The sequence below is a fragment of the Festucalex cinctus genome, chromosome 1, assembly GCF_051991245.1.
Source record: "Festucalex cinctus isolate MCC-2025b chromosome 1, RoL_Fcin_1.0, whole genome shotgun sequence".
NCBI lineage: Eukaryota > Metazoa > Chordata > Actinopteri > Syngnathiformes > Syngnathidae > Festucalex > Festucalex cinctus.
The window spans coordinates 9,697,396-9,712,293 of NC_135411.1; the positions used below are offsets into that span (position 1 = coordinate 9,697,396).

At 37.7% G+C, this 14,898-nt stretch overlaps 1 long non-coding RNA gene across 2 annotated transcripts in view; it reads left to right on the forward strand.

Annotated features, from left to right (window-relative positions):
• The window catches only part of LOC144014925 (uncharacterized), an 89,553-nt gene that overhangs the window by 10,844 nt on the left and 63,811 nt on the right, over window positions 1–14,898 (forward strand). The window lies entirely within an intron of this gene.

Here is a 14,898-nt window from a genome sequence, read left to right on the forward strand (position 1 = left end):
ATATCTGCCGGAACGGCCAGAAAGGCATAGTGCAAAACCAAATTCACAAACATGCTAAACTTGACGTGTTGAAAGTGAAGATGCACCCCATTTTTACGCCGAGCACAGGGGTGCTTGTCCACGGAAATAGCGCCCCGAATGTTTGACCCTGTACTTTGCCGTATTCTAATGTGTACTTATGACTGGGCGAGAGCCTGTGAATGCAAATTTTGCTGTTTGTTATGCCGCTCTGCAAGGAGGTCAGGGGAAAAAAAAAAAAAAAAAAAGACACTCACGCAAGTGCAGTGGCAACCATCCAGGGTAACTAATTAATTTGAGCGCATACGGTGAGTGCATCTTTTGTCTTTCTCTGGAGGTTTATCATCTTTGGAGACTTTAGTCAAGGCCAAATGGCTTATTTTACTTACACGCATAAACGCTATCTTAAAGCCGCCAGTCCCCATCTGGCTTGCTTCTATAAATTTCAGACCAAGGTCAAATATTAAACTCAAGGACGTTAACTCTAGGAAACTTGGGATGCTGAGTGGAATATAAATAAATGGAATATTATGTTTTGCAATGAGAAATAATTTTCAAATAGTATTTCATTTATATAAAGGTAGCCATCATGAACGCATTAATTATGCCTTTTGAGTTTACAGTGGTTCACTTGGTTTTAAGTTTTATAGCTGCTAGAATGGTACTGAAATTATTACCTATTCACTACACTTGATGAGTTTTATGATAATAATGACTCTGGATCAAATTAATTCATTTCTACTGTTGCTTATTCTCTGCCGTGGACACGTTTACAAAGTAATTGTCAATTGCAATCCAACCAAGCCAAGGTTGATTGTTGGTTAATTGTCAACCATTATAAGCGTGCGGGGGGGGTGCCCATCATGAGTGTGGCCGTGAGTGACACCTCGTAAGTAGATGCACAATATGTGGCCAGTCACTGCTGTTGGATTTTTTTCCCCCTTAGATCATAATATAATCACCTCCCTAAAATAATAGCCTTAAAAACATTCAAAAGTACAGCTTCATATTACATATACGCAACAAATTGCTGCATGACTGGTTTTGTAATGTATTATTCTCTGATCTTCCCATTGTCATGACTAGGGTCATGCAAGGGTTATGCTTACTGTCGTGACTTGGGTCATGTAAGGGCTATGTTTACTGTTATGACTTAGGGTCATGCAGGGGTTATGTTTGGGTCATGACCGTGAGGTCAAGCGTCTGTTTTGAACTGATGTAACCCGCATCTAGTTTCAACTGGTAAGATGCTATGTGATGTCAGAACCTATGTGATGTCAAGAATCTTTAATCTCTATCTGGTCAACAGCCAATCAGATAATTCCATGTCAGTCCTGTTACCCACATGTCTATCCACAACCAATCAGATCGATTCCTCACAAGGTTCGCAGGGGGTGCTGGAGCCTATCTCAGCTGGCTTTGGGCAGTAGGCGGGGTACACCCTGGACTGGTTGCCAGCCAATCGCAGGGCACACAGAGACGAACAACCATCCACACTCACAAGCACACCTAGGGACAATTTGCTGACTCAGGTTTTTTATTCATTCATTCATTCATTCATTCATTCATTCATTCATTTATATTTTTTGTTGTTTTTATTTCCATTTGTATTTGCTTTTTTGGATTTAATTTTTGAATTATATTTTAATATGTGTATTTATTTTCTCTATATTTATTTATTTATTTATTTTTGGCATTTCTGGACCTCAACACTATTCAAGGTGTTCCATGTTGTACAATCCTCATTGAGCCGATACTGCTCCTATCGCTGTAGTCAAGCGAGGGGAATCATGTTTTAATCCTTTAACGTTAGTTCACGTCGCACGTGGAGCATTCAAAATGTAGTTTCACTCCGCATACCTCACATGTCCTTACAGAGTCATATTGATATCGGTGCAAGATGTGCCTTGAGGTTATTGGATTTCTGTTTTGTCAGGTTGTTTTTGCCAACATTAACATTGTGTTGGAGACAGAATCTCAATAATGATTGTGCTTATGTCGAGACAAACCTCTCCGCATGAGATGTATTGCCTTGAGGGAAACAGATAGAATAGGGATGTGTGCTAACTCCGATAGAGGACGATGAGATGCGTTTGGCTCGAAGCTATGTGGCACACTTAGAGGTAATCGATAGTTGCTTCTTGCTTTAACACTGAGAGAAGAGCTAGAAAGTTACAAGTGGAACCGTTGGAGTGTATGTAAATTATTTTTCTTATCAGTGTGATGTCAGGTTGAAGAAAAAAACCCAAAACATGCACACTGTATAATAAATTTACTAACCTGTCAATTCTGATTATCGATGAGCCAGAGCGATCCTAAAAGTCCAGTGAGATTTGGTGAACTACTCAAGAGTCAGAATGCTCATGTGAATTTTTTTTTTGACAGGTCAATATCTGCTTCTTTTATTTTTAATCTACATGGTGGTCGCTGCTCATTTCGTTTAGTTTGTCATTTCAGACTGGGAGCGACTACATCAACAAACGTCCCTTTTCTCCTTGTTGAGGATGAAAGTCACACATTAAGGTGGAATTGCATCTCTTCTATTCATCATCTTCTTTTCATTACCTCTAATAAGATGTGTTGCAAACAGCTTTTGTCGGATGCAAATAAGCAATTAGGGGAGTCGGTCCGATCGTGGCTGAAGATGGGAGTGGAAATCAGGCTTGGGCATGCACGTGTAAGGTTTATTTAAAAAGAAAAAAAAAAATGGCCGAAAAAAAAATATGACCTAAAACATCTACATTCATTTTACCTTTGCATGAACATTTTAAATGTGTTTCTGACAAGACTGAAAGACAGTATAAACGAATATAAAAGAAATGCAATAGTGACGTTATTTGTTAGAATCAACATTCATCCATTTTGTGTGAGCTTAAGCCCTATCTCACTGAGCTGGTACAAAGAACATGCCATTTTAATCAATTAATTAATGAACTGATTGATTTTCTGAAACAAAAATGTTCTAAACTCGTATGAAAAAAATATGCTTTGTCTTACTATACTATCAAATGGAATAATTTGAGTCTTCTTCATATTCATGAAATGAAAGCCAAACTTAAATAGGAAGTCAACCCCCCGAAAAATTCTTGACAATGTGTTCTATGCGGCCTCGCTAGTCTAAATATCGTATTCTGGTTAATATTGCGTTAGTGGAATATGAGTTAAGCAGCAAAATCCAGCAGTTTCCATCAATATCTCAAGGCGGCCATTTTGCCACTTGCTGTCGAGTGAAAATGACATCACAGTTGCTCAGGTCTAAGGCAACAAACCAATCACAGGTCAGCGCCAGAAATCAGGTGAGCTGTGTAGTGCTGGGTATTGCCGCCAACCTCATGATACGATACGTATCACGATACAGGGGCCACGATACGATACATATCGCGATACATATGTATCCCAAATAAGACACATTTTATTTTATTTTTTTTAAACAAAATATAGGAAAATTGGTACACTGAGACACGTGCCATGTTAAGTTTATCAATAAATGTTGACATTCTTCCTCTGCTTTCAGTTTTCTTAGCAAGACACAGTGTCCAATCACCGGTGAGCTATTTTTGCATTAATTGAAGGCAATAAACTTCAAAGACGCTGCTGGTTTTGAATTTTTAGGTACAATGCAAATCGCAAGGGCAAACGTGAACTGCCGATTTAAAGTTAACGAGCAATATCGATTCTGACGCCTGCGTATCGATACGTGTATTGTGATGAGGCCCGCAACTATATATTGCCGTATCGATTTTTTGAGCACACCCGTAGAGCTGTGATTGGTGGTTGCCTGAGCCCTGAGCAGCTGTGATGTCATCTTCTGGATTTTGCTTCATAACTCATATTCCACAAATGTAATATTAATCAGAATGTCATGTTTAGACTAGTGAGGTCACATATAACATATTATTGTCGAGAAATGTTTAAGGTTGACTCCCACTTGATCCACCTGCAACCAACCAAAAAAGTCAGACTTTCATCCATTGGGAAGCAATTGTTAACAAGGGCGAGGAGTGCTGATGGAGAATGAATGGAGGCCCAACTGCCTCCCGAAGTCACAAAGAGACACAGCAGAAGGATCAAAGAGCCTCAGGTTGCAACCATTCACGCTCACGTTCACACCAACGAACAATTTAGAGTCCTCAGAGAACCGAACATGCATGTTTTTTTATGCAAATGTGTGAGGAAGCTGGAGTGGCCAGAGTAAAAACACACAAACACAGGAAGAACCTACCAACACAAAAAAACATGTATGTTGTTTTTTCATTTCTAACTCACTGTTTGATGAAATGTTGCTTTCTTTAAATATACTCAATAATGTGAATTAATGGGACTACATTTAGAGATTTAACATGAGTTGAGATTAACAGGAACATTTTTGGAAATTCACCTGAATAAGTTGAAAATGTGCAAAACTATAGGTTACCTTGCAACAGGGAAGATCAACATTGAGTAAAAATGCTGATTTTATTCAAATGTCTGTACCAAGGTCTGCAGTACCCTCAGTCCTATACGCACACCGCATGCAGAATACTGTATGCGAAGACAGTCTTGGTAGATACATTTTAGGGCAGAATTATTCCAGTCAAGAAGTTTCACTTGGCATTACATTATTTTTTAAACTTCATTCTCATTAAATACCCAACACTGAAAATGCAAAACATTGTAAGAATAATCATCCTGTGGAGAGGTAGATGGAATTTAGCAGACATTTTCCGCCCCTGTGAAACCATACTTGAGACGCAGTTCTTAACTAATTAATCAAAAGGGCCTGATTCTTTAATTGCTGCCTAATTACATTTCTTATTATCTTCGTATACTATATGTTGGACAGGGCAGCACAGTAACTAAGCAGTTTTCTGGGTACCGAGACTTAATTAAAAAATAATGCTAAATGTTAGTTTAATTGAAGACGCTAAATCAGGAGTGTCCAAACTACGGCCCGGGGGCCATTTGTGGCCCGCCATCCATATTTAAGGGGCCCGTGGCATATACTAAAAATGATATTGGTTACTAATTGTTTTATAATGTAGAGCTTTCCTAAATATGCAAATTAATTATTTACAATTAAACAAAAAATAATAATATTTTTATGACACTGTGGTGAGTAAAATTTTTACAAGCAAAAATGATTTCCTCCATGTTCTGCTCTGTATCAAGGTTAGAGCTGGACTGGCCATCTGGCATACAGGGCAGGTGCCCAGTGGCCCGGTGCCTTTTGGGGGCCAATGTGGTGCTATTCAATTATTATTTTCCTCCATTTTGCCCCAGGAGACCAGCCCACAATTTAGAAGGAGCTGCCCATAAATCCATTTACAATTGTCAGGTTCATCAATACTGACACTTTTATAATAATTTTACACAGACACAAAAAGGAGAGAAAGACACCGTGATACCTTTGAACACGCTAGCGAGGAGAGCAGAGGAGAACTGTGCCATACAATTCAAACCTATGCATCTAAAACAGTCCCTCTGCACCCCCTCTTTTTATTAGGATTGCCTGACACTCAAAATGCTAAGGGGAGGGGAAGCGAGCGCGATACCGCTTATCTTCTCCATCCAGGTTCTTCTTTGACGTTCGATCATGACTTTGCAGAAACTCAACAAACATCACGTTTCATGCAAAGGCACTTTCGATTGACAACGGATGCGTAATTTTGGTCTCCAGATCTTCAAGAGCAGTTTTTGCTCTCGCTGCAAACGCTTCATTTAATATGAATGATTATGAAAACTTAGCAAATGTATGATAAAAACAATATAGTTAAATCAATCAAATCATCTTCTGCAAATCACACTTGTTAGTTAATTATTCTTAATTAAACAATTATTCTATCAACAATATAGTGACTATAAACATAAGTGCTAGAGCTACGTGGTAGCCAAGGGTGGTCAGGAATAGGGCTGGGTCGGAGGGCCCAAGTCAAAATGCCAGGACCGATTACTTGTTACAGTCCAGCCCTGATCAAGGTCCAAACTGTGAAAATATCACACATGGTCTCAACCAATCCAAAATCTTGTAAAATTCTAGACTACTTGCCGAAAAGAAACCCACCATCAGGGACCTATAAAGAGTCGAGTGTAGGGTGTCCCAATACTTAATAGTGTATCTCGTCTGGCTGTGGAATTAAGAGGCACTGCAACGTGTGGAATTGCCAAGTAGATGAAATAGCAGTCGAGTGCTAACCGCACCGAGAAAGGATCTATTTTCTGTGGGCGTCTCCTGACCGACTTCAAAGTGTGCTTTGAAGTCGCAGGGTGGAGATCCGTGTGTCGTGTCGACGCTCTTTTGTTAGCTAATGTGCACCGTTGCAAACGGGGCAGAGGCTGAGAAAATGCCAAGGAGGAATCAAAGCATTCCAGTCATGTCGATCACAGCTCAAACAGCACCTGAAAGGGAACTGCCGTTGACCTAGGCCATCGCCTAAAGTGGTCAGTTAAAGACCATTTTCATTTGGCAAATTGTTTGTGTTTTTGAGCCTGACGGGTCACCAAACAGCGCCCCAAAATATAACGTATGAGTTAAAGCCACAGTATTTGTTTGTTTGTTTGTTTGTTTTGGGGGGGTTCAACAAACAGCCACATGAATACAAGACACAACAAACAACAACTTCAATACTTGCACATTTGAAAATTGAATAGGGACATATATAACATAGCAATAATCAAGCCTAATTAAAGTTTCAGTCTGATTAATGTCAGCAAAGTCTCAGTTGGCCCTAAAAATGATGCCACCTGATTATCTTTTGTCTTATTTACCATCTGATAAAATGAGCTGGCATGATCACAACATGCTATTTTTTCAGTATTTCCTGATTGCAAACACCGAGTTGAGTACTGTATTTTTCGGATTATAAGGGGCAGTTTTTTCATAGTTTGGCTGGGGGTGCGACTTATACTCTGGTGCGACTTATGTATGAAATTATTAGCACATTATTATATAATTTCACATTATTTTCACACTAAACCGCAAGAGGGCGCCCTAGGCCTGTGTTGATAATTCCAACATTGCCGGTAGAAGTGGAAGCGGCGCATCGTCTACCTCCCGAGTTGGGGGAGTTGTTTAAAAGTGACAACGAGGATGAAGATTTGTTTGGATTCAGTGATTTGGAGTGAAACTGATAGTTTGGTAAACTTGTTAGTATGTTCTTTATGCTAGAGTTATATGAATAACTCTTAGTGATGGGAACATAATTCACCCACGGAACGTTGGGACGAAGGGAGAGTTCCGGGTTTTTTTATGTGGAAAAGGGGAGTTAGCCTGTTAGCTTCTATCTGAGTGGGGAGTTGCTGTTAAGACCTCAGAAACTGATGTCAATATAACGCCAGCCTTTGGCTCTGTGCTTCAACACTCCGCCTCCGACTCCCGTCACTGCTCGCTACAAACTCTTAATATGTTACGTCGTTACTGACATTACCAGGCATGTCAGTCATGTAACGTTAGTATACCGTACGCTTATTCAGCCTGTTGTTCTCTCTTTTATTTTAATTTTAAATTGCCTTTCAAGATGACATGTATGTTTTTGGTGTTGGATTTTATCAAATAAATTCCCCCCAAAAATGCGACTTATACTTCAGTGCGACTTATATGTTTTTTTCCTTCTTAATTATGCATTTTTTGGCTGGTGCGACTAATCCGGAGCGACGTATAATCCGAAAAATACGATAGATCCAATTAGGAATGTTATCTCGTGTGGTTGTGTTGAGTAGTTACTAGGTATGCTAACAGTTAGCCTAGCTTCCTGTATTTCTTCTTTTAGGGCTTTCTTCTTCTGCGTATGGTCTGGCAGTCCGAATTTCCTGTGGCAGCACTTTTCTTGAAATTACAGTGCTTTGTTGTCAGCAGGCAGTTTCAAGTAGGCGACTTGATGATTCAAGGAGGCTGGAGGCAGAATGTTATTACTTGCTTCTCAGTCTTCTCAAGTCAAATTGTGGACACAGTTTGAATGTGAAATATGTGATTGTCACTGAGTGCACATTTACACCTGTGGCGGAGGGTGATCTAGTTTACATTTGTCTAAGAGATTGAGACCAAAATACATTGGAGCCATTCCCGTCACGTGTGTGACAGCTTTTTCATTTTCCTTCTCAGGGATAGTGAGGCAAATGTGTTGTGTCACATATGTGTGACTCACAAACACACATCACACATAGACAGAGCTAACCTCAGACGCAATAAATATCAGCCCGGAAGAAGAACAGAATTATTATGAGAATGTCACACACGAACGGAGAATGGCCCATTGTGTACCTTGTTTTGTTTTGTTCCTCTAATGTTTAACATGCAAGTCAACCTTAAATATTTCTTGACAATATGTTATATGTGACCTCACTAGTTTAAACATGTCATTCTCATTAATATTACATTTGTGGAATATGAGTTGTGAAGCGAAATCCAGCCATATTTACCCATCTCAGGGGTCAGCCATTTTGCCACTTGCTGTTGACTGAAGATGACATCACATTCAGCGTTGCCGGGTGGGAAATATAGGATTATCATACCATAGACTCAAAATTATCGTATTTTGATGGAAATTATCGTACATCAGTCATAACCAAAATACACTGATTCGCAACAGTCAAATATAGTCGTTCTTGTGTTTAAAAGCGCTCACCGCTCACAGGCACTCAAGGCTTCGTTGCGGGTTCACGTTACTGATCTGTATATATTACTGGATAGATGGTTTGAGTCTTGTGCGATTTCCTGTTTGGGAGCGTCTCCTGGGGGCGGGCACTTGCCATTCAGCCAATCAATGCATGGACGTCTCTTGTTTCTCATGCTCGGCAAAGCGCGATTGGCTGGTATTATGTCACATGAGAAACAGATACCTTCAGGGTTCGCAAAAAACTCTGTCAGTTTCAGTTTTACCGGCAATAATCCAAAACGGTCAAATTATCGTACATTTGCAATTTTTTGTGATTATTGATCGTACAGAAGGTCAAATTATCGTACAAATATGATAATTGTCGTACACCTGAAAACACTGATCACATTTGCTCAGGCAATGACCAATCAGAGCTCACCTGTTTTCTGAAACTGAACCGTGATTGGCTGATACCTGAGACCTGAGCAACTGTGATGTCATTTTCACTCGACAGCAAGTGGCAAAATGGCCGCCCCCTGAGACAGATAAAAATGGCTGGATTTTTCCTGCATCATTCACATTCCAATATTAACCAGAATACCGTATTTAGACTAGTGTGGCTGAATAGAACATATTTTTCAGGCTAGAACCTTTTTTGGGGGGTTGGGGGTTTGGGGGGTTTACTTCCCCTTTATAATACAAATATATATATATATATATATATATATATATATATATATATATATATATATTAGGGATGTAAAAAAAAATCGATTCGGCGATATATCGCGATACTACATCGCGCGATTCTCAAATCGATTCAATAAAAAAAATCGATTTTTTATTTTTATTTATTTATTTATTTATTTATTTATTTTTTTAACATACAGTTCCACATACAGGGTGTCAATGTTTAAAGTTTGAAGAGCTCAGAATTGTTCATTCGGTAGTCTTACCGATTCAACGTCTTATCATCATTGCCTTTTTTTTTGTGTGTGTGTGTGAATCGATTTTTAAACTTCCATTTTTAATGGAAAAATATTCAACAAAACGTCTGACTTCGGGTTAGGATTCACACCTTGAGCATGGAAGAATGTTATATGAACGGAACATTAAGCCTTAATATTTTATTTTAATGCTGTTCAAACATGAAACAGATTACAACCTCTATAAGACTGAAATTTCAGATAAATAAATAATACATTTTCATATAAATCTTACACTTTACAAGCTTAGATTAGTATTTTCTAAATTTGGATGAAAAAAAATCGCAACAATCGACTTATAAATTCGTATCGGGATTAATCGGTATCGAATCGAATCGTGACCTGTGAATCGTGATACGAATCGAATCGTCAGGTACTAGGCAATTCACACCCCTAATATATATATATATATATATATATATATATATATATATATATATATATGATTATGACATATAATTAATAGAATTTACCGCTTACTAAGAACCAAATAAATAGTACAGTCTCAGATTTATCAGACAAGCCCAGTGAGCAAATTTGGGTACAGCAGGGTAAAAATAAATAAATAAATCCCTCATTCCTGTTGAAACCGTTCAAACCATATGAGAGCTCTCTGAAATGGAATGCATTAAAGCACTTCATGCTGCTTGATGGTCTTGCCTTGTTTGAGAGGGTGTCTATTGAATTTGTTCAGCACTGTATATATTCCGCTTAAAGGTTTGTGCACACCTCATTTAATAGCACTGTGTCCAAACTTCCGATTTGTGTTATTTTATTATTATTATTATTATTGTTTTTAGCTGTAAGATAAAAAGTACTTTAAAAATGCTTGAATTTACTTTTGGAAAAGCAATCCAATGTCTTATTGTAAAAGTCAGTCAATGTCATTGTTTAATGGGACTATTTGAAATGTGAAGCATCCAGTTTTGAAAACGCTCATAATAGTTGCTAGCATCTGTTAAACAAGGCAAAAACCTGTTAGCAAATATTTATGACATCCTTTTCAGTACAACCGCACTGAACATCAAACAACGCTACTATAGACAAAGTCGCAGTTGTTCAACTTGGGTGTTCTTGGACTGAAATTCAAACACAGGACTGATAGCCCCCCCAAAAACCACATATTGTAATTTATTGACCGATAACCACCATCCTGAACAATGACATCTTTTGTGTGTTGGAGTCCATGTGATTTGGAGTCCTGTTTTTCCAGCTGCAATGTGTAGGATAACGCTTTGAAAGCCACTGAGAGCCGCTATTAAAATGTTCCAAAGGCATGTTTTTACATAAATGGCCTTCAAAAAAAAAAAAATGAGGTTACTTCTGGCAGGAAAATATTATTTTCTCTCCTTGCCATTATAATGTTGAATGTATGATTGATGTTGGGTATACTTGTTTTGTTTCGTGAGAAGAAGGGGTTAATGACGGGGACACTTTAACCCTGGAACAAATTACAGTGGAACCTCCAAAGTTGAAGTTCTGGGAAACTAAGTATAAAAAGTCAAACGAAATGTTCTAGTTGAACAGTTATTGTGCATGATGTCAACATGGACGATAGCAAATGTCATGAGAATAAATATGGTGGATCACAGTGTTCTGTGGGCATTAGCGGTGCCGCTGGTGTGGGTTAGATCCTACTTGGCATGCAGGACTTTTAGTGTTTGCTCTGAGTTCTACTCGGGTTCCTCTCAAACGGTATTCCACAGGGTTCAGTTTCGGGGCCCCTGTTCTTTTCATTGTACAACAATAGTTGCTTAAGAAACTGTAATCTGCTTTTTTACTTTTTTACTTACTTTTAGTTTTAGTTGGTTTCAGTATTAATTTTTGTTTTTTTTAAATGTGTATTACTTGTGCCATGGTAAAATGAAAAAAAAGTAGATGACATCACTTCTGTGTGACACACTTTTATACGTCCTTATTCCGGTTAAATAAATATATTTAAAATCACATTTAAAATCATCCCCAAAGGCTCATGCATAAATTAATTACCAAAGACTAAAACCATAATTAAAATTAGTTTTAATTAGTTTTGTAAACATAAAATGTAGTTTCAGCTAGTTTTTTTTTATTTATTTTTTTTTAAGCATTTTTGTTTCATTTTATTTCGTTAACAAAATTGTTTTTTGAATTTTAGTTTCATCATTTTTCGTTAACTAAAATAACCTTGCCGCTGACAGCAGCAAATGAATAGTTTGGAAGTTCTCTGTAAATGTTGGAAGCTGATATTTCATAAACACGGGTTCATGATTAGTAGAGTCAAGGGTTCGATAAACTGTTGCAATGACAGCATGAGTGTGAACTGTTTGTTTTCACTTCATTGCAATCACATCGCTGACTGCTCCCCCCCTCTTCAAAGAGCACCGATTAGTTCAATCACCCACAATCGTATCAGTTTGAAATTAAACGAGATGACTTGGCCGGATTATGTTTCATATTCCGTCGCCTCCAGCCGCCTTTAGGTTACGGTACTCTTGATTTCTCGTCTAGTTCGCCCTATACGACAGGAACCCTTTCTCCAATATTTCTGCTTTTCTCATATTCATGAATTTCTGCTGTGCTAAATCCTTTCTTCCGTTTCGTTTCTGATGCCTCGGTCTGCATTCTCCATTTTTCCGCCTTTCATCTGTGCTGCTTTTGCCGTCCGGATTTCATCAGGGACAATGAAGGAAAAGGCAAATGGAGATGAGATGATGCAGAGATGCTCTTGCTCTTTTCAGAGGAGGAAATAGGAGTTGTGACCGGAGGTGACGCTTGCCAGCAGATACATTCTAGATCTTAATTACCTATGTTTGAACAATGGAACCCAGCACAACCAGAACCATGGCCTACGCCAGGGGTGTCAGACTCATATTAGCTTCGGGGCCGCATTGAGGAAAATATATTATAAGTGGGCCGAAACGGTGAAATTATGGTATATAACTTAAAAACAATTGCCGTCAATTATATGCAGATTTTTGCAAATTTTGGGCCAGCCCTAAATTACGGAGCTCAACTGTAATCTATTGTTTAAAAAAATGAACGCGAATGCAAATGAAACGCGGCAACACTTTGACTGTATGCGTTCCGGACGTGTTAAATCTACCTGTTTTGCATATATATAGTTCCCAGAATGTATTGTGTGGCACAGTTAATGAAGTTATAAGGACGTTAATCCCTGCATATGTATTTGTGTTACCAGTAATTGAATTTGTGTCGTATTTAACACGTTTATGTTGGTCTATGATTTAAAACAAAACAAAACATTTCTTTAAACAAACCATAACTTTAAAGGGATACTTGCTGTCAACTGAAAATGACATCACAAGGGCTCAGGTAACCGATCACAGCTCAGCTTGTGAATGTCACATGACCAAACCTAGAAAAATGGTGAGCTGTGATTGGTTACCTGAGGCCTTGTGATGTAATTTTCAGCCGACAGCAAGTTGCAAAATGTGTTTTTAAAGGTACTAATTGTGTGTGAAAAATAATGAAAGTATCAAATTAATTATAGACAAAATATTAACTTTTTATTGCTATAATGGGCTAAATAAGTGAAGTATCCCTTTAAGTTGTGTTTAAAATAATGACTACCAGGGTGATTCCGTGTACAAGTTAAATTACTCATCTGAGAACGGTTTGTGAAATTACAAATTTATATATTTGATTGTGGCTGGCTGATTAATTGGTCCGACTACAATTTTTTTTTTTTTTTTTTTTTTTTTTTTTTTTTTTTTTTTTTTTACGTTATAAAGTTGTCTCACAGGCCGGGTTAAACCACTTTGCGGGCCTGATACGGCCCGCGGGCCCTATGTTTGACACCACTGGCCTACGCAATCTTGCTTACAATACAATAGCTTAATAAAATACTATACTAAAAGAACAATAGTATAATAATAATAATAATAATAATAATAATAATAATAATAATAATAATAGTATAAGAACAATTAGATTATGATGATTTATGACATGATTTTAAAAATGCTTTGAAAGACCTTAATCATAGGTATGGGAAAAGAGCATAATTTTTAACTTATTGGTGTATGATTTAAGTCTTTATTCATTCATTTTGTTCAATTTCATAATAAATAATACCAGCAAATTGTTAGACTGTTTAATAAATAACTATAATACATAAATAGGCTACAGAGGGGAAAACAACTGTGTTTAAAGTATTTTTTTAATTTTTTATCTGAATTATACACGGGTGTGTGTTATTCACAGGATTTTATGGTCATATATATGTATCTGTATTTTCATACATGTTCATACATTAAAATGCAACTCTAACTGGTGTGTAATTAAAACATCCACGCGCGCACATACATGCACGTATTGGGCCTAAAACTGAACCTTGGGGAACCCCAGATTTAATTCCATGGGTTCTGAAGGAACATCTATCAATACTTAAGAATTATCGGTCTGTGAGGTAGGAATAAAACCATTTAAATTTAAAGAAGCAGGATGCCCACCGGGTTTCTGAGTCTATTTTAAAATATTGATGGTTATTTAAAGTTTATACATAAAAAATATTGTGTACGCCCACTCACCCCTTCACACAGAAGCGGAAAAACAAGCACGAGCTGCGCAGAAGAAGTGGTGTGGAAAAATTTCGGGTATCGAATACGACGACGAGGGAGTGAAAACGGTGAACAGAATTTTTACTGTTTGTAAACGTTGCTTGAAACGTCCCATACGTGAACCCATTTTGAACGGGAGTGTTGATGGGACTGGAAAGCGAACACGCACCATGCACTGTCAACACGAACCATCGGTCCCCCAGACGAAGATATGCAAAGAGATGCGTTTTTGTGTTTTAGAAATACGGTTTTGTAACAAGAAAAATATTCAGCGCAGATAAACAAAAGAAAATCAAGAACACGCTCCCATTCTGCAATGGAGTCGAGGTGCGTTCAATGACCACACGCAGTAGGAAATCTCAGTTTACATAGAAAAAGCTCAAACGACTGATGAATGTTAAAGATTCTTCAGTTTTCTTCCACATGTTTGAAGTTTATGGTTAGGGTGAGGAAGAAGGAACATTTTCAAAAAATGTCCACTTTTATGTGGTAAAAGCTATAAGATCCCACGGCAAGTCGCTCCCGGATAAAATGGCTTAAAGGAGTTAAAGGAAACGCCAACAACATGAAAAAGTATCGCCAGCATCATTGCTCATAAGTACACAGGTTTTTGTGTATTATTATTATTATTATTATTATTATTATTATTATTATTATTATTATTATTATTATTATCATTATTATTATTATTAGGGGTGTGAATTGCCTAGTACCTGACGATTCGATCCGTATCACGATTCATAGGTCACAATTTGATTCGATACC